Here is a 20,058-nt window from a genome sequence, read left to right on the forward strand (position 1 = left end):
CCCTCAGAGCAGATAAGAGGACAGCCATCAGGGAAAATTTATCTGAGCCTCCCATGTCTGAGCCTTTGCTCTGATTTCCATCCAATTAGGTCTCTTTAGCTCCTAACTTGGCTTTCCCCCAATTCTGAGCTTTGGATTTTTAACCCCCTACAGAGCTGTCTCAGAATTGTATTGTGGATTTCTTTCACTGCCCGCTCTGGAATCTGCTCACAAAGCTTCTTTCCAGATTTTGGATTTAACGTGACTTCTGATATTGCAGCTTACATAGTGATCCCACACATTCCAGCTTTTCTTTGCAGCCAGCCATTGGGCTTGACAGAAGTAGAAACAACAGACTGGTTTAAGGATGAAGCGTATGTAGTCAGCGTGCTCACTGAACAATGCCCCTCCTTTGGGGCCCAGTCTTTTATTTTCATCTCCTTCTTAGTAGTTTCTATGGAGCACAGCTAAATATTTGGGGGCTGGCAAGCCCAAGGCTCCTATCTGTTGCCTCTGGACCAGAATTTGGAGCATTTAACCACTAATCTAATGCAGGAACTTTTAAACCAGTACCAGGGCCTTTAGTAGGATGAAGCCTTAGAAGTAAAATTGATCCAGTTATGAATTCAGATAGAGGAACCTTGACCATGGTTGGAAATTTTAGGAACAGCTCCATCTAATTAAGTCTGGATCCCAAACAAATACCAGAGAAATTATGAAAACAAGAGAAAAACGAAGCAGTGGATGAGGAGCAAGGAAGCAAGCAACTGTATGTCAATTACTAGTTTAGGGATTTATTTACATTTCCTCATTTATCTTGGACAAAAACCTAAAGAGAAAGTGGAGGGGGTGTGTGTGCAAACTCTGGAAAACCGCACTCTACAGCTTTGGGTGTGGTAAGAAACAACACCCAGATCTCAGCTGTTTTATCAACGAACCGCGCTTCCCTTGTTCTCGAGTCTGTACACTGGCCCTGACTCTTGATGGGTTTTGCTGGTCTCAGCTAGGCTCCATCGACCGCCTTTTCCTAGGGGCACTAACCTGGGCACGCGTTATACCGTAGAGGGGAGACTCTCAAGAGGAGTGAGCAGAACCACGTAATTCCAGAAAGGTCTCCACTCAGAATGATCACTTCCACCCAAGCAAAAGTCGATGGGGCGAGAAGGTTATAGGTGCCATGCACAGTCCCATGAGGATTAACTGATAAGTACTGTCCTTACCAGCGGGGAAGATAGTGTTGGAGGCAGTAATTCAATCTTTTGAAACCAAGCCCTCTCCCTGTGTCAAATAATTTTTTTTAAATTATTTCTCTTTACTATACAATCGGTTTAAGAACAGGAGGTATACCTGACTTTATAGATAAGCATTTTGAGACTTTGTGAGACTTTCACTAATTTGCCCATGGATTGGAAAGTACTAGATCAGGGGTTTAAAACCACTGTGTCTGATTCTTAAATCTGTGTTCTATTCACAATACTTTTGTCTAGAGGGACTACAAGTCTAGATTTAAAAGGATCTAAGACTAACAGAAAGAACTTACGCATGAATCAAAAAGTATGGGCATCATTTCTGTATAGAGTGAAAATATAAACCTAATTAAGTTTAATGAATATAAACGTTAGAAAATCTTAGACACCCTGCTTGATTCTGCCACCCTTTGGAAGGATAGGGTAGAATGAAGTGATGAGTAGAGTCAGCCTTAAATAAAATTGTAGTGCAAACTTTCTTTCCATGCCCGTCTGACTTTTATTTATATCTTACTTCATTATAGGCCCCTGCTGTCTGATCCAGAAGCTAGTCCTAGCTCCGTGTTGCAGCCCCTCCCTTGGACCAGCCCTCCCAACAAATGTCCAAGTTATAGAATGTTCCTCTCCACTGTACCTCATAAAATCTTCAGACCATCAGCATTTCACTCAGAAGGTATATATCTTGAAAGAGGATTCCGGAAAGAGCAATGTCTGACCGCCAGATGATGTGTTTTCTATTTGACCCTCTGACCCTGGGAGCTATTGCTAACTCACATGATACCGTGAAAGTCTCCACTCAGTGTACTCACTGAACAATGCCCAGTGCTATAACCGGGCCCAGTGAAAGCCCCTTACTCCATGAAGGGAATGAAGAAGTCATAAGTGTAGTTCAAGGGCAGAACTTCCCAATAACTCTACAGCTGAGCATGTATACTCCAATTAACCTGTATGCATGGAAAATGGTTTAATTTTCATGAAGGGGCAAAATCCTCCCGTTCTTCTCATTCATAGTCTGTTGTCAAGTGGATTTTACATCTTGTTGAAAATAGATGTGTGGTTTCCAGTTGGGAAGTCTCCCTACCTTTCTTCCCATGAGATGCTTCTTATTTGGGAGAAAAGACTTTTGATCTGTCAACTTTGAGGAAAGCCATTCTATGCATATTGATAATGAGGAACACAAACAGAGATGATTATATTTATGAGCCCTTCCAAAATATTTTCATAACCCTCTACAATACTGAAACAGAGAGGCTTCCATCTAAGGGAAGTACAAGAATGAGAGAAAAGAGAATGTGGCAGAAATTCTTGCCTCCATCTTTCTCTGATTAATCTGAATATAGGTTTTCTAGCCAGTAATTACAAAATCAGGCTAATTGTAATTAAAAATAGAGATTAATCAACAATATTCCTATTGTGTGCTTGGCACATAGGTGGTATTTCATATCTATTATTGAATGAATGAATGAATGAATGATGGAATGTGTTGGTGAACATTAATCAGGCCTTAGAGTCCATTAAATATGTTAAATGACTTTTTGTATTTATTCACTATTTGGATATATATATATATCTTGTAGCCTTAATTCTGTGATTTAAAATGACATCTAAACCATCATAAATGCTATTGTTGTCTGGATGTTTGTAACAATTTTCTTTAAAATTCACTAGATGTAAGAGCCATCATGCCTTTCTTCCACATGTTTGTATATGCATTGCCAAAATATTATTTTGTAATAAAATAGAAATCTGAATTAATTACCAGGTGAGAAATTGCTGTCTTTGTACAATGTGGAATTCATATTTGGACATTTAAAAAGAAACACCTACCCTTTAAGAAACCTTTCATTTATGCAGAATACACTCATGCATACACATGCCACAGCATTTTATATTACAGCAAGTGTTTCTTTCAAGTGCTGCCTTTCAAAGTCTTGCTTGACTGACCTTAGGGTATGGCTTGGTGAGAAGGGAATCCAGGTCAATAAGAGGAGAGTGGTGTGGTAGACGGAGGGACAAAGAATGAATAAGTGGATCATTGCTAATGTCAGAATTCCAGAAATGCCTGGGATGCCTGGAGCATTCCTGCTGGAGATTGAAATAACCTAACAGAGTGACCCCAGTTCTGGAGATTCCTGCCTCATTTACTTTGCACTGGAAGCCACTGGTAAAGATGGTCCTTAGCCTCACTTGACCACTGAACTATGCTTAAATCAAAAGAAACCAATAACAGTTTTACTTAAAATCCTCAGTGCCAATATGTCTGAAAAAATATGTTGTGAAGAGAAAGGGAGAAAAAAAAAGCTCTCATGAGCATAACTTATCTTTGACTGTCACAAAATCAATAGGCTTTACAGAGCAGAGGAAATTCAATAGCTCGACATTCATCATAAAGCTGGGTTTGGGTGATTTGTCTCCTTCTAATAAGGCAGGCTTTGGACCCCAGCTTCCCTTCCTTTAGGACTCAAAGGGGTGGGATTTCTCCATCACAGCCAAGTCCTCTTGCTTGTCTATTGTCAGGACTTCACAATGGTACTGCTTGTCTGGCCAAGCCTGGCTTCACCCAGGAAACAGACCTCACATTGGGGCGTGGAGCAACCGATGCCAAGTTCTATACCAACATTCAGGCTCCCTCAGCCTGCCTGACAGCCTTTTCGTGCATCATGGATTCATTTGTTTCAATGAAAAACCTAAAGCAAAACTGTAAGTATTTGTTTTCCTGGAGACCACTTTATAGAATGTGTCCAGATATTCACTCTGGAAACTAGGCCCGTTGCAGAAACATGTGAAAAAAATTTGAATGCCCTGACCTGACCCAGGTCTCATGTGAAGAAGCTTGTGCCCAGGCACCCATCCACGTGTTTAGTCCAGTGGAGAGAGGCTGGACGAGGGAGCGTGCAGAGGCTGGATGGACGAGGGAGCGTGCAGAGGCTGGCTGCAGGAGGTGGAACACCAAGCCAGAAGCCTGCCAACTTTCTGGCTGTAGAGCACCCAACGCAGGTCCATGAACATGGCAGGGAATCAGTGGATGTCAACTGAATTGAGGTAAACCTTTAGTATATATTGACTTCCTAACATGTGCCAGTCACTTCACATACCGTGTGTTAGTCCTAATTATCCTGACATGCCTCAAAATAGAAAGATCTCCCTATTTAACAACAAAAAAGAAAACTGAGATTCAAAGAGGTTGAAAAAAGGCCTATCATCACACAGACAGTCAGTGTTATAAGCAGGAATCCAAATAAACCTCTAGTAGACTCTGACGCCAGGCTTTTCTGACTGTTCCAGAAGACTTCTCTTAGCTACCTTGTCTGGCCAAGGAATGAGTGAGCAAAATCCATGCTGAATGGCGTGCTTGAGGGTTGTATCAGCCTTTCTCAAACTTCAGCCTGTCTAACTCTATTGGACTTTAAATACCCAACTTTTAGTATTGCCTCTGCAGCTAACTCATTCCTTTTGCTGGAGGGGAAGTATGTAAATATACCTTCTAAAGCTCAGATACTCTAGGAATGTAGGAGAGCAATAGTAGTCGAGGCAGAGCCCTGCCTGGTGACAGAGAGAAGGGCTAACTGACAGACAAAGGTGGGATTGAACAGGACTGTTGGATAACACCTGTCTTTCCTTCCCAAAGCTGCTCTAATGGCACCTCCTGAAAAAGCAGAAGATGGAACATCAATAAATCAGTCAATAAGAAACTTTTGCATGCTTACTCTATGTTCACTCTTGATTAATCTGCAAGCCACCTGCAGTATAGACCAGAGAGTTGGTAGCTGGGGCCACAGTATGGAAGTAAGGTGATGGGAGGCTGGCTGAGTGTAGCAGTGGAGGGGACAGTTAGGAGGTGGGAGCTGCAGTACCACTGGGCCCTCATCTACCCTTTCTAGGCAGGAGCCCCTCTGCTGACCTCACCCATCTGCATTCAAAGAGTGAGCTGGCACAGAGCTGCCAGAGTAGAGGAGAAGGTTGGCCCCTCCCCAGGAAGAGCAGCTGGCAGATGAGCTGAGTAGAGGTTTAAGAGAGAAGAGGAGACCGACGCACCAGACCATGGAAACAGCTTTAGTTACTTGAAACGTGATGAGTAAAAGAGCACGGAGCCATCAAATACTAGCGTCAACCTATTCCCTCACCTGGCACTTTATGCCTCAGGGTTTAATCATAGACAAAGTTAGGGAAGGAAAAATGAAGACTGCTGTGTGTTAAGGCCATCAGTACTGTTATAAGCTGTATGTGTTAGAACTGAGTTTACTGTGAGCAATGGAAAATAAAAATAAAAATGACTTAAGGAAGGTCAAAGTGGATCTCTGTGATGCCCTTGTACACATGGGTGCACGTGCACGCACGCACATATGCACACACACACACACACATAGTGTGAAGCTGGTAGGTCAGGCTGGGAGGGCGGCATGAAGAAGTCGTAAGAAACTGGAGCTCTTTCAAGGCTGTTTCACCATCCCATCTTCAGCCTGTGACACAAGATAAAAACTTAAACTCTATAACCACCGTTTCTGAATTCCTACCAGCAAAGAAGAGGGAGGAACAAGCACAGACTTGTCTTTTGGTGCCCTTCTCAAAGGCCTCACATGGTTCTTCCTGTTTTCTTTTGGCCAAAGCTGAACTGATGGTTTGATCCAGCCATGGGGGAGGTTACTGGCCTTGTTCCCAGCTAAAATTTGTCTATCATTATGGAAGAAGAAAGGGAGAATGGATATTAGGAGCCAATTTGCAGTATATGTCATACAGGCTGAATAAAAGATAATGCCAAAGCTTCTTCATCACATCCCATAGAAGAGGGTAGCAGGGAAGGCCACAATGACTTTCCTGTCCTGTCTGATGTCTGATGTGCAGCCTGGCGATGCTGGCCAGGATGTCGCTCAAAGATGTACATCCCTCCAGCTGAACTCACCTTAGAAGGCAACGAAGTACAACTTCCGAAGGAAGCAGAGAAGAGAGGAGGAGCAAAAAGAAAGGAGAAAAAGCTCCTGTTTTTGAAGTACTGTAATTTCATAAAAGATGATTTACACAAGGGCAAATTTTTTAGCGCTGTATGACTCCTGCAGGGTAACCAACAGTTGGGAAGACAGAAAATATATATTATCTGTGACATCCTTTGGGAGTGCAAAACATATTGGATGTGGAGGAAAAGATACTTTCCCTCCTTCCTCTGTTGCTGAAGGTAGTGGATGGGAACAAAATTATTAGACCTTTGCTTAAGAAGAAACCTTTGGGATTTGGGGTTTGTGACAGCCGTTTCACAGACCTAGTGAACCATATGATCAGGTTGCCAGTGAATTTGTTGCTATGTAAAGGAAAGTGTTTTTCTTTTTTTTCGGATTCACAAGCTGTACAAAGTGGCTAAGTTAGTGTACAATATATATAATTCAAAACGCTCATTAAATGGAAAGCTCATAAAATTTCTGATTGTATTATAAAGCAGAACCAATGGGGAAGCCTCGTATCTTTAGAGAGAGTAAATTTGACTGTTTAGTTACAAATTCTGATGACTTAGGAAAAAAATAGTTTCCTTGACTGGAAATACATGAATTTTAGTGAACTCATTTAAAATTTTCCAATGCAAGGAAAATAGAAAACTGTTCACCAAATACTCAATTTGTTTCTCCACATTCCTTAGTCCCTTTACAATTGGACCGGGCCATTCGACTAATTTTGTCCAGTAAAATGGGAAAGATGTGACTTAATATTTCTAGTCTGAGGCAATAAAATGCCCACAGTCAGTTCTCGAATTTCTCTCTTTCCCTATCGTTATTGACTGAGAGGCCTCATGGTCCAGATGCTACAGCTACAAAATGACGTCAGCCTCTGCCCACCTGGTTTCCTAAGTGACTATGGAGCAGAGCTCCCAAGGGCCACTGTGGGCCATGTAGCATGAATGATAAAAAAAAAAAAAAAAAACAGCTTTTGTTAAACTACTACAATGGGATTGTTTATTATTATCACAGCACAAGTTAGCTAATCCTGACTGAACCAAGAAGTGATTAAATACCTGAGAGAGGGTCCAACTCTGAAATTAAAAAAGCAACAAAGACAAAAACCTCCAAATCTCAGGTTCTCAATAGCTCTTCAAACAGGACTTATCTTTAACTAGGTAAAATTATTGCTGAAGTACTCTAGCCAAAAAGTTTTGTTTTATACAACTACCAGAATATTTCTGGATTCAGCAGCTCTGGTTTATTTTTTGGTTCATTAAGTCTACAAAACAGTTTTAGTTTATTCATTTTTAGTGAGCTATTTTACCACTGAGTAAAATTTCAGTGTGTATAGGCTCCCCTCCCCAGTGTCCAATTTGTTAGTTATCCCATAGGTGATTCAGCTTTTTCAGGACAAATTTTGGGTAGAGAAAATGATCATGGGTTGGGAAGAATATATTTTATAGGTTCTGCCAAATTACAAAATGCACTGTGAGCATGTGTTGGAAAACCCTCAATTAGGACGCAAACCACGAAATGTTAACAAGACCAATTAGAGACTAAGAATAACACAGAACTGGCTGCCTGAGCTGATGGGCCTTGTGTTAAAATTACAGAGAGAAGGGCTTGTACTGTGATTAGCCTGAGGCACTCAGGTGTCGCCTCCAGCGCCTGAGGGCATGCTCTGATTTCCTCTGCTTCTCAGAGCCCAGGGAATTGAACCTGCCAATTGGAAAAAAGTGACATTTATTGAGCCTCTACAGTGTACTAATTGCTACAATAAACATTTTCTAAAATAGGTTTCCATTTTACAGATAAGACAACTGAGGCTAAGGGTGGTTAAGTAACTCAAGAGACAAGGTCAGTATTCAACCTGGATCCAGGCCTTTCCATCAAACCACATGGCAACCCTGACCTGCATGTAAATGGCTCCACACAGCTGTATTCATCTAGATGGGAATCTTCCTGGTGAGGGGATCCTAATAAAAATTTTGATGTTCTCTTTTTTTTACCAAAATAGTCAACGTCTGAATACATAATGCCACAGATTCAATATGCAAAATGTACAGATTTTGGTGAAACTTACTTTGTGTTTTCTTTTTAGCGTAATTAACTTTTTACTAAGATCATTAGAAAATGTGATATTCCTTGTATCTAAATTTTCTCAATGTCTATAGCCTACATTTTAAGGGTCACATTTTTAAATGTTTTTGTTCTGGGTTGAGTTTGTTTTCCTTGGCTCTTGCCCCCAGTACAACAAAAAACTTGAAATGCAGAGACACAACAACGAATGAAGCAGAATGAAAATTTTGTTTGAATACACTCCAAGGAAGGAGTGAGCCAGGGTCAAGGTAGACAAAGGCCCCAGACTTCTAGGGGAGGGTCAATTTATCATGACCTAACTGGGAGGCACTCCTTTGATTGATAGGGTGAGGTCATTTGATTGAGGTCATATAACTGGTTCTAATTATATGACCTTTTCTCTTGGTGTGCGTGTCTTTACCCAAAATGTACACAGAAAGGTCCATGGGTGGGGGGAGCAAAACCGCAATTTTATTTTAATGAGATTATGGCGATTTTTAGTTTTGTTCCCTTGTTCCTGCGTTGGGACCTGGTTGGGACCACTTTGGCCTGGTCCCGATAGGCAAGAAGTTCTCTCCCTGCAAAGCCTTTGTTGTCTTCACATGGGACCCCCCTACCTGGGCAGAGTTTGGGCAATTTTTACCTTGAACCTTATCTTCCCCTTCCTCAGCTGCTCATGTCTGTCTTTCTGCCTAACATTTTCCCAAAATATTCCCAGAATATGTTCCTGTCTTCTTTTCTCCCCCTACAGGTTTATTGAGATAATATTGACATACAACATTATATAAATTTAATGTAAAATCCTACTTCAGAATGGAAAAAGTAATAAGGCAGCTCTAAGAGATAAGATTTCAATTCGGTGTGTGATCAATAAAAAGGAAGATGCTAGAGGAAGAATGCTCAAAGTCACAATTAAAAAAACAAACAGGCACCTTGCTGATAAGGACTCAGCACAGTGAAAATGTCTTTGTTCTACTCCCTCTGCAGATTTTGCTCCTGAAAAATACATATTAAAATTTGTTTAGATTTTTGTCTTTATTTTAAAAATAAATGTTAAAAAAGGAACATGAACAAGCAATCTAAGGCACAGTACCTTCATCTCATTCATCTCTCTTAAAGGTAGAATTTGGAAACAATAGTTTTGTTTTTCTATTAAACACATTCCTGGTAAGCAACCAGTCTGGTGGTTATTGCAAATCACCTTTCTTGGATTTACTTTTGATTTAGTCAGAGTTAAGCTCTGCAAACTGAGTCTTTTTTCAGGGAGAGCCACTGGTGTACCACCCCCACATAGACTGCAGAGTTCCCCAAATTATGATCCCTCAGCTCTACAAGGTAGTTGTTGAAAAGTTTTGTTCTTTCAGGCTGAGAGAAGCCTCTTCAGTTAACTCTGTGTGGTACAAATGCTATCATTTTCCACCCATGTTATATCGAAAAGAGTTTGGGAAGCATTTCCCTAGAAGATTCAACCTGCAATCTGTTTTCTTAAAAAATAAAACCATTAAAATAAATTTAACTTGCTAAATGCAAGTTAATATTTCTATGTGTATAAGCCCTATTTAACTTTAAAAAATTTCTTTACCTGTAAAAATATAAACCCTTACACATCTATACCATGGGGCAGTTGTGAGAACTATAAAGGAACATAACTTAAAAGGAGGCAGTATATTGCCTGAAACACAATAGGCAGCCAAGACATATTAGCTTGCTTGCTTCTTTCCCCCAAACTCCTAATTTGTATATGTGCTGATGGTCACTCAAGTTTAAGCAACTTGAGATCAGGCACCTTTTAAATTTATCTCAGTTTCTGCAGAGCCCAGAAAAGTACCTGGTATATTAAATGTTCCTTAAGTGAATGATTATTCATTTCCTTAACACAGAAATTTTATATCCACTTTCAAACTTTTCATTTCCTCCAATTTCATGAAAATTGGGAAACAATAGATGATATCACTACAATCTTTCTTGATACATCATTCAATCCAATTTCCCGTCTCACTGAAATAATTGTCCAGTTTCTCTCGAGGGAATTTCAAAATCTCTCGATCTTGCTCTGGCTCAACCTTCTTCTGCAGAATATGGTTTCAATAAGTAAACAAAGGCCTCAAAATGTTTCCTGCTATTTCATGTGTACTTAACACGTTCAAGGTCTCAAGTTACTTGAGACCACTATAAACCTGAAGTAAGAACTAGTTACTTGGAAAAAGACAGCAGCTATTAAACCAAAACTTAGACGTGCAAATCTGCCGAAGGATTTTTTGTTTTTGTTGTTTTGTTACCCTTGTTGTTTTGTTTGCTTTATGCCATAGGAGAACTGGAAAAGTAGTTTCCCAGTTATCTAAGAAAGAAAAGATGGACATAATGATTATAGATCTCTAGCTTTTGAGTATAATGTAGATGTTTTCTTGCTCTTCTTCTTATCCTTTTAAAATCCTCCCCTTTTTCCATTTTAACATTTGTAAATTACTGTTTTCTAGCCATTTTGAGGGAACAGCATATCTTTTTTTCTTGGCAAAAAGACTTACTGCAAAACTTCCATTCAAAAACAAAGCTGTGATCTTGTACCTGCCTTTATTCTGGGAAAGCAAAACCAAGCCATTCTTTGCCTTCGCCCTTCAGTCTTGTCTGTGAAATGGTTATCCAGTAGCTGATCACTGGTAGGAGGCAGCTCTTGCCCTGTACAAACCTTCACTTTATCATGTTTACATCTGATCCCAAAAAGGAGGGAAAGGAAGAAGAAAATTGAATGCACAGGACTTTATTTTGTCTCCAGAATCATAACCAGAAGTGAGCTGGTTAAGAAGAGTGGGAGTGGGTAGGCACAGGGAGTTTGCTCTCAGCATAAAGATCACCTGGTTTCAGTTTGTGCCGAGTGGTTACCCTCAACGCACTCACAGCACTGCTGGGCAGGGCGTGGATTGCCAACTGCTATTACTGCGCAGTTGGAAAGGGTCCAGGTGTGGCCAGCTCATTCCATCTTCATCAGAGGAGAAAGTGGGTGAGGCTTACCATGCCCCTTGGAGAGGCTTGTTGGAAAAGTGAAGCAATTCAGAAGAGAACCAACAGGTAGCCTCAGGGAGTTTGCAACTACTGAAAACTGATGGGCTCACCTTCCGTGTCTGTCTACTCTAACAGCCTCCTGACTGCTCACCTCCCTGATGCCAGCCTCTGCCTCTCTAGACCCTCCTCCACACTGACCTTTTGAAAGCATGAGTTTGATAGTGTCTCTCTTCCAGTTGTCAAAGAATCAAAGACAAAGTCCCAAACTCATTGTGTAACATAAAGTCACCCCCTGCCTGTGTCTTGACTGCTAACCCTACCTACCATCAATCATTGCTCGGGCAATATCAAACACCTTATCATTCGCCTGACTCTGAGACCCTTCTACTTGGAAAGCCATTTGTTCTGGTGTGTTCACAGGAGTCAATCACATCCTTCTTTGTGCTATCTTTGCATTTTGTGTATATTATTATTGTATCTATCATAGTATATCTGAAGTAATTGATCGATAAGTCTCCTTTCTACCTCAGATTGTCACATATGACCATGCAAGGATTTGACCCTCACAACTCCAGAAAACACTGTTCACATTATAGAATATATGAGTTGTCAGTGCAACATCTCTGCCTGTACTGCTAATATGAATAATAGTAGCTGCTCTAAATTGAATATAGGCCAACCATTATTCTACCTCTTTCTAGTATAGTGTCTAAATGCATGGACTCAATACATGCTAGTTGAATGAATGAGTGAATGAATGAATGAATGAGAATCCTGAGGGACAATAGTACAAATGATTCTCTTAAATAATATAAATAGGTCTCAGAAAGAGAGAATTCTTTGTCATTCAGTCAGCAGTTGTGTGTTGAGCACCCAGTTAACCTCAGGCCCTTTTGGAGTTTGGGATATTCCAGACCCCCACCATTATGTTCTCACTGAAGAGGACATATTATAGATCATTAAGGTACATAGTATGTTTCAGTGATATGTACTATGGGAAGAGAAGACTTAGAATAGGGTAAGGGTGATGGGGAGTAAGGCTGGGGGTGGAAGTCAGCATATGCCACTCTGAGAAGAAAATATTGAAATCTGAACAGACTTGAAGGGGATGAAGGAGTTAGGCAGGTAGGTATGTAGGGGGAGTATAACCCTGGCAGACGAGCCATCTCAGCCATAGTCCCTAAAGTAGGAGAGTGTCTGGAATGTCAAGGGACAGCAAGGAGGTGGTATAGCTGGAGGAAGGTTTCCAGATAAAACACAGAATGCCAGTTATGTTGGAATTTTGAGGTGTAATTATGAAGTGTCACCACTACAACCAACTGTCAGGGTACTGAGGTAGACAAGGATCTGTGGTAAAAGAAAAATGCAAATATTACACGGAACATACTGAAACTGAAAAAGTGTCAGCTGTTTGTCTGATATTCAAAATGAACTGGGCATTTTTATTTGCTCGAGCTGGCAACCCTGGTCCGGAGCGCGGCAAGAGGGGGAGAGCGCCCTGTCTTGTGTCTCTGCCTCTCCCTGCAGGTTCCCACCATTTCCCTCCCGGGGTCCGCGCTCCTCCACGTGGCAGGAAGCGTCAGAGCTTCAGAGCCTGACCCCACAAAGTTTGCCACCAGAGGAGTCTGATTCATACATTCTGTAGTTCTAAGTTTTCCGAGTTCACGGACCCAGAGGAGGACTCTAAATGACCCACTGGGAGTTAGGGACGCTGTGATCAGGAAGACTAAATGCTTGGGTCAACCAAGTCCCTTCAGTCAGGACAGATGGGGCAGCTCCCAAAGGAAGAAATACGGTGGCTGAGGGAGGAAATAGTGGTGTGGCAGTGGCAGTCGGTTTGGGTGGCGGTGACAAAAATACCACAAACTGGGTGGCTTATAAACAACAAACATCTATTTCTCGCAGTTCTGGAGGCTGAGAATTCCAAGGTCTTGGTGCTGGCAGATCTGATGTCTGGTGAGAGCCTGTTTCCACATAGACAGCTGTCTCTTCACTATAGCCTCACAGGGCAGAAGGGGCAATAGCTTTCTCAGGCCTCTCTTATAAGGCCGCTAATCCCCTTCATGAGGGCTCCACTCTCATGACCGGATCATCTCCCAAAGCCCCTGCCTTCCAATACCATTACATTGGGAATGTGGTTTTGACATACGAATTTTGGGGGAACACAGACATCCAGACTATAGCAGGCAAGATATGAGCACGCAAAAGGCATCCACACTTAGCTTGGCAGATCCATGGCCCTAATTGCTTAATTATTTTCACTGATGGGAGGAAGCAACAATGATGGTCAAAACTCCCCAAAGTGAACCTTCCAAATGGAGCTTGGATTTGGAACATATCACCCATATATTTCTGTTTGTGTGTTTTGATGTAAAGCGTTATCTTTCAAATTATTATTTCACTAATTAAATTTGTTCTTCATTGTTTCAACAGATATCAGGTGCCTTTAGGGAGAGGTGTTCCGGAATCATACTTGGTAATGAGTGGGTAGAGCTCCTTAGGATGCACTTTCTCACAGTAATCCAGGCGAGATAGTCCACCATTAGTTGATTACAATGTTAACCATCCTATCCTTACTCCAGTGCTGCTTGAATGGATATGTATTTCCTAGTATAGAATTGCAATCCCACCTGGATTACAGAAATTGGAGTTAAAAAATAAATAGCGTCTGACTGCCCTGAAGGGCCTGCACACCTGCGGTTCTCTCTCTCACAGAAGCTTTGGAAATACTGGTGACAGTAATTTCACAGAATTCAAACAATTTATCACCAGATTTTGCAAAACTTCTTGCTGGATAACTGTAATTACAAGGTGTCACCACTATAACCGGCTGTCGGGGTGCTGAGGGGGGTGAAGTGTCTGTGATGCAAGAAATTTACAAGCAAACTTGAGTGAGAGAGTGTTTTTCTGGCAGGAGAAGAAAAGGGTGTTTAGTGTTGTGGGATGCTGGTTGGCTCCGCACGGCTGAATGGAAATTGTGCCCAGGGGTCACAGCCAAAACCCATCAGAAACCACACATTATAGCTTGAAGTGCCCTTTCTGTGCTCCCTGTGGAGCCAGGGCATCTTTATTTCATACATCATTTATTCTTCCCATGGAGGGATTGCACAAAGGAAAGGTCTGGAATACTTATTAAGTTGCTTGGGACACAAGCACATGTGGGCCTTCCATTTGGGAGAACATATCTCAACCACCCAAGTTGCATATCATCCCTTTCTTTCCAGACAGATTAACCAATTTGTTAATTTGTCTATAATATGAGGCTCTACACTTCTCTGGAGACTTATCCCGCTAGCCATACCCAGAGACATGTGTTTACCTGGTAACCTACCTGGAATAACACTCAATGCAGAGTGTTCCGGTCCTTTCTCCAACACAACATATGAACCCACGCCAGCAGGAGGCAAAGTGGAGAAGAAATACATTTATTGGCTTTGTTAGAGTAACTTCTTGACCACTTTCATAGGCTCTGCATAATGATCCCACCCACACCTGGAATGCTCCTCAAAGATGTGCTTATCAAAGACAATGTAAACATCTTATCATGAGATTGTGTGACTGGCACCACAGATGGCCTCCTGCTCAACATATCCCTAGATATTTCCAGGCATGTCATAGAAAACGCTTAAATGAAAATGTGTTTTCATTCCCTTGCAACCCAGCTTTCCAGAGGAGGGAGAATTCCAAATAAATCACACAAGGACTCTATAAAGGTTGAGAGATGAGTGGTTGGTCTCAGGACCTGGGTAATATCCAAGTTCTAAAACCCTTTATTCCTTTTTTTCATTTGATTTTAACACGGCTGCTCATTGGAGCACCCACTGGGTGCCAGACACGGTGTGCATGGTGGGAAAAGACAATTTTTATAGCCTCTCCTTGTAGTTTTGACATGGCAAGTTTTCAACCTTGCAGTGTTTTAACAAGTTCCTACAAAGACTTTCTTCCTGCTGCTAGACCCATTCGCTAGGCTTTCCTTTCCCAAGCCCTCCCGACAGCTGACCCCAGGAGGACAATGCAGGGCCTCGCCCTCACATTGCTGTGCTCACTAAAGATAACCCGTGGCGGGGGAGCCGGGACACTTTCCCAGCGCAGATTTGTTCTCTTTGTCCACTAGCCAAGGCGCCGTTATGGAGAGAAGGGCCGTGGTTGCTCGGCTTGTTTGTCCAATGCCTCCCCTCCCCATCCTTTGTTGTCTGTCAACTCCAACTCCTACCAGGACACACTGGGAGAAAAGCTGTCACTGTGGAAGGCTTCAGCTGCCTCGCAGTGCCGCGTCCCTCTGCCAGCTCCCCTGGCCTGGGCACTGGCATTAACGCTGTGCTTCCATTTAGAGCAAAATGAAAGGGCGCAATGAATAGAGTTAAGCCCTTTAACGTTTCCTTTTCAAGAACACCCCACCTCTAGGCACCCCCAAAATGGCCTCCTCAGGTTTTTCTCGCCTCTTTTTTTAGTAAGAAGGCAATGATGTAAGGAAGAAACAGTGCTGCTAAAACTTAAAAGGCTTTAACACTGGATTTTCTGTGCTAATCCAGAATGCTGTTTAACAGCAGACCAGGGAAATTTCCTCCTTTCATAAGATTAATTTATGTAGTGCCTGCCCCGGTTTCCTTCCTCTGTGTAGGCTCGAATTGCCTTATACCCACCTAATGAGATGCAGTTTTCATTTTCATTTTCATTCCAAAGATCTTTGTGACTTGGGGCAACCGACAGGAGGAGTGAACTAGTCTTATGCTGTCTTTGAAAGGTGGCAGAAAATTATCAAGCCAGGATTTCCCAATGCAGAGAGTAAAGCATGTGTGGGTAAGTAAGAGGTGGTATTACTTTAGAAAGTGAGAGAGAAAAGTTTTCCCTGTGCATCTGAATATTGCAAACTCATTCTCTTCCTGACGCCTTTGCAGCAGGCTGCTGCTTCTGTCTTCACGTGCCTCTCCTCTCCCTCCTAGAGAAAAGCATTGCCACTGGGCCCAGAGCTCTCTACTTGTTATTCAAGTCTTTTTGGAAAAAGACATGGAGCAACTTTAGCCACAACTTTAGACACAGCTTGTGTTGGGGAGGTGGGGGGGACAAAAAGGATGAATCAGGGAGGGTGGCATAAAATACTCCAAGCTTATGAAAGGTGGTCGGAATTTTGGACCACCCTTCCTCATCAGGCACCCATCAACCATTGCTGCTGGTGAGAGTTTTTGTACAAATAACTCCATTCCTTAGATTAGTGCACGGTTTCAGGTCTTCCAGGCCCTCTAACTTACGAAGTCTATTTTATTGCTGTGTTCTCATTACATTTCTTCTAATGTAGGTGTTCACAAGCATTTCATGGTCACTATTCATTGTTTATGATGAAAAATAATGCTGAAGAGCAGAGCCGAGGGGAGTCAAGGGCCCTGCTGAAAACAGCCCCGTGGGACCCCTGGTGAGGCCCCTGCCACCCCACAGCCCCAGGACCTGCCTCTGTGTGTGATGCTCCTGCTGGTGAAGGTGCTTACTCCTGCCTGAGACTCCAACTCACGCTCATTAGCAAGAAACGATCCTGCTCTGTCAAACTGGGTGTGTTTTTATTTTTATGGTCCCTCTGCTGCCAAAGCACCCCGTATAACTATGCTCTGCCTATGGCCTTTCTCATTTTCTTCCCCAGTTTGACCATCAGCTGCTGAAGAAAGGACCAATCAATGGCTTTCACCTTTAAAGCTGTGGTTCCTGGCACAAAGCAGGGGGCGCCAGTAAATGTTTTCTGAGATGAGATATGTTCAAATGAGCTTCTCCTCACCTGTTTCTCACTCCTCCACTTTTGCCTGAATTTCTGCTAATTGCCCCAGAACTTTATCTTTATCATGGCTAAATGAGATAACATTGCCTACCAAGCCTCCTGGACAGTTCGGAGTGATGAAAATATTCAACAGACTGCATGGGAGTGTGTTGACTGCTTTTTAAAACCTACACAAATATGGTGGCATATTTATTATTCTGTCAATTATATGATCATAGATTTTTTTTCTAGCCCAGAAACAAAATCCCACTCTTACACTGTCCTTAAGCAATTTACATAATGAATGCTTTGACATTCTTTTTCCTCATCTGTGAAATGCAGAGAATGAATAAGAGACTCTCTAATGTCTCTTTCAGGTCTAGAATGCTCACTGAGGATTAGTCCTACTGTGTGGAGCAGGTAAAGTTGGGTTGGCAAGCAGAAGAAAATAACAGAGATGCACACAAGCATCAGAGACTCCCAGAAATAAGATCCCAGAAAGGGCTATTTTGATTAGTACTCATAGCTGCAGCTGCGACTCCAGTCATAGTGACCGGGTTGAAGGATGAATTGCCCTCCTCATAAGAAGCTGAGTTGAGAAACGTAGTGGGGTAAAGTCGGGGGCAGAACGCAGAGCCCTGACAGTCTTCTCTTTCACTAGCTGTAAAGCATTTCTTTTCTCCTCTTGATGTTATCCAGTGAAATACATAACAGGGCCTATTTTTTAAATTAACTTATTGGATTTGTTTCCACTAAATAATATTTGGCAGAATGTAACAAACATGTTCTCTCTTGGTATTAGTATTTGGGAGGCAACCCTCCAAAAGGTACCCAACAAGAACTATATGGTAGTATATAGTCTAAGTGTGGCTTTCCTACTTTTCCAATTCGGCTGTGCATACTTGTTTCATGCAGGGTATTTCCAAACATAACCCTATGCAAAAAGATGTCCAGTATTAGCCTGTAACATAAGCAATAGAAGGATTATTATTATAATTACATTTTTAAAAAGATTTGTCAGTGGGATTTATAAGTGGACATATGCCAGGTCCAAAAAGAAATAAAGATTTTAAAAGGTTTCTGGTGACATGATACTGTGAGTAAGTATGTATGGTGCTTGCTGTTTTGATTTATTTTTTCCTTTTGAATTTTTAGAATCAGCGGCAAGAACATTAAACACCATAAAAGGGATAGATTAATATAAACACACATTTCTTTCTCTATATATAACTTTTCCCTTTTGCTATAAAATACCGTTTGGGACATTTCAGTTTTGCTCTAATGTTTTGATACCCCATTCAGGAGATTTCAGTAATAGAGGCAGCTCATTTATTCTGCTGTTCCATGTCTAAATTCTACGTGACTGGCTAATACAAACATGCAAATTATATTTGAATGTGCTTGACCTTGGCCAATTTATATATACTTGTTAGGTCTTCGTCCTTGGTCAGCCCTAGCTGTACCTCTGTCTTTTTTCTAAAACCACCATGTACAAAAGGTGCATTCATGCTGTTTTGGACTCAGTACCAAATTCAGTATCTTTGTTTCAAGTCACAATGTTTTACATTCTAAACAGGTTCTTTTAAGGATGAATATTCACGTGCACATCCTACTTTACTTTTAAAAATCAAACAAAGTAATCAACTTTCTACTAAAAAGGAAAATGTAGATATTTTATATTATTATTTTATACTCATGACTGCTCTTCTTATGACACTCCACTTTGTCCTTATTCTTTTCCCCTCTAAGCACTTTACGAGTTCTTCCCTCCCTCTTTGTGCCCCATTCATATCAATACAGCAGGTTCTACTGTACTGATGCATAAGATGTGCCTTATGATGAAGTGACGTGGGATAACCACAGCCTGTGTCACAGCTGGCCTACTGGTGGCATCAGAAAGTGAACCTCACTAAGGCTCCATCAATAGGAGAAAACTGAGTTAGGGCTAATTACAAATTAAAAGTGTTTGTCTTCCCAAAGCATCACATACTTTAATCTCTGCTTGTGCATGTGTGTGTGTATACATGTGATTTTAAACTGGTTATTGACTTACAAATGTCAAAATTAGTGCTCTGTTCTTTTTTCTTCCTTCCTTTCTTTCTTTCTTTTTTTGACAAAGCTTTAGGAACTCCACTCCGCCTTTAGGATCATGCTAATGACCTACCCCATAACTGGCTTGTCCCAGGAATTCTCAATAAGATGACAAAGAAGCAGCACCCAGGACGGGAGGAGCAGACCAGACCAACATAAGTGAACCGGTCAACCCCCCAGGGAGGCATTAATAGTTTATTGGGTATGGAAGATGCATAGCAGAGTAAAGGAAGAAGGCTAATAACCTTTAACATTAAGAAAAATAACTATTATTGTGACCAGTGTAGCATGAAGCACAAACAGAATACTCTCTGGGCAACAAAAAATAACGTGTAGCCCACCAGAGCAATTAATAAAATGAAAGCACGGTTTCTTGCAGATGGATATGTAGGAGAATAATGGTGTGGGGCTGTGCTGAGCTGTCATGCATCAGATACTGCATCTGTTATGGAAATCAGGGGAAGTGGGGGCCTTTTGTTCATGCGAGAGCCCTCCCAACAGGGATTTGGCTGGAGTAGATTTTCTTGTTATTAAACATGATTTCTAGCTAGTCGAGAGCAGATGCTTCTGCAGCATTTGGAACTAATAACCAACCTTCAAGTGCATGCCACCCCTTAAAGAGGCTGGTACTGTTGGAGAGACCAATTTCAGTTCAAAGATAATGTGTTCAGTTCAGTTTCTATTTTGCACATGAATGACACTGATACCAGATGAGCCTCCTGCCCTAGAGTTTGCTGGATACAGTAAACAATGACACTGGCCCTGAAGATCAGAGCTTTCCAGGTGTACTGGTGAAGGACAATTCGGAATCAAGACAGCAATGTCAAGGACTTTAGTTGGAAAGCAGGGAATGGGAGTGAAGGGAAAGATATGCAAACTCATGCTGTATTTGGCAGGCACCCCCCAGCCCGTGCCCTTGCCCCACTCTCACATCTGGGCTCTGATTTTGGTTGAATGAAAATGATCCATGGGGCCACAGATCACCACCTAATCA

The 20,058-nt window shown here is 41.8% G+C and overlaps 1 long non-coding RNA gene across 1 annotated transcript; it reads left to right on the plus strand.

Annotated features, from left to right (window-relative positions):
• Positions 1-1,756: 1,756 nt before the first annotated feature.
• On the plus strand, positions 1,757-4,236 carry LOC140850619 (uncharacterized). The gene is made up of 3 exons (XR_012133566.1): positions 1,757-1,899; positions 3,744-3,926; positions 4,043-4,236. It is a non-coding gene; the product is annotated as an uncharacterized lncRNA (long non-coding RNA).
• The last annotated feature ends 15,822 nt before the right edge of the window (positions 4,237-20,058 follow it).

The sequence above is a fragment of the Manis javanica genome, chromosome 7 (assembly GCF_040802235.1).
Source record: "Manis javanica isolate MJ-LG chromosome 7, MJ_LKY, whole genome shotgun sequence".
NCBI lineage: Eukaryota > Metazoa > Chordata > Mammalia > Pholidota > Manidae > Manis > Manis javanica.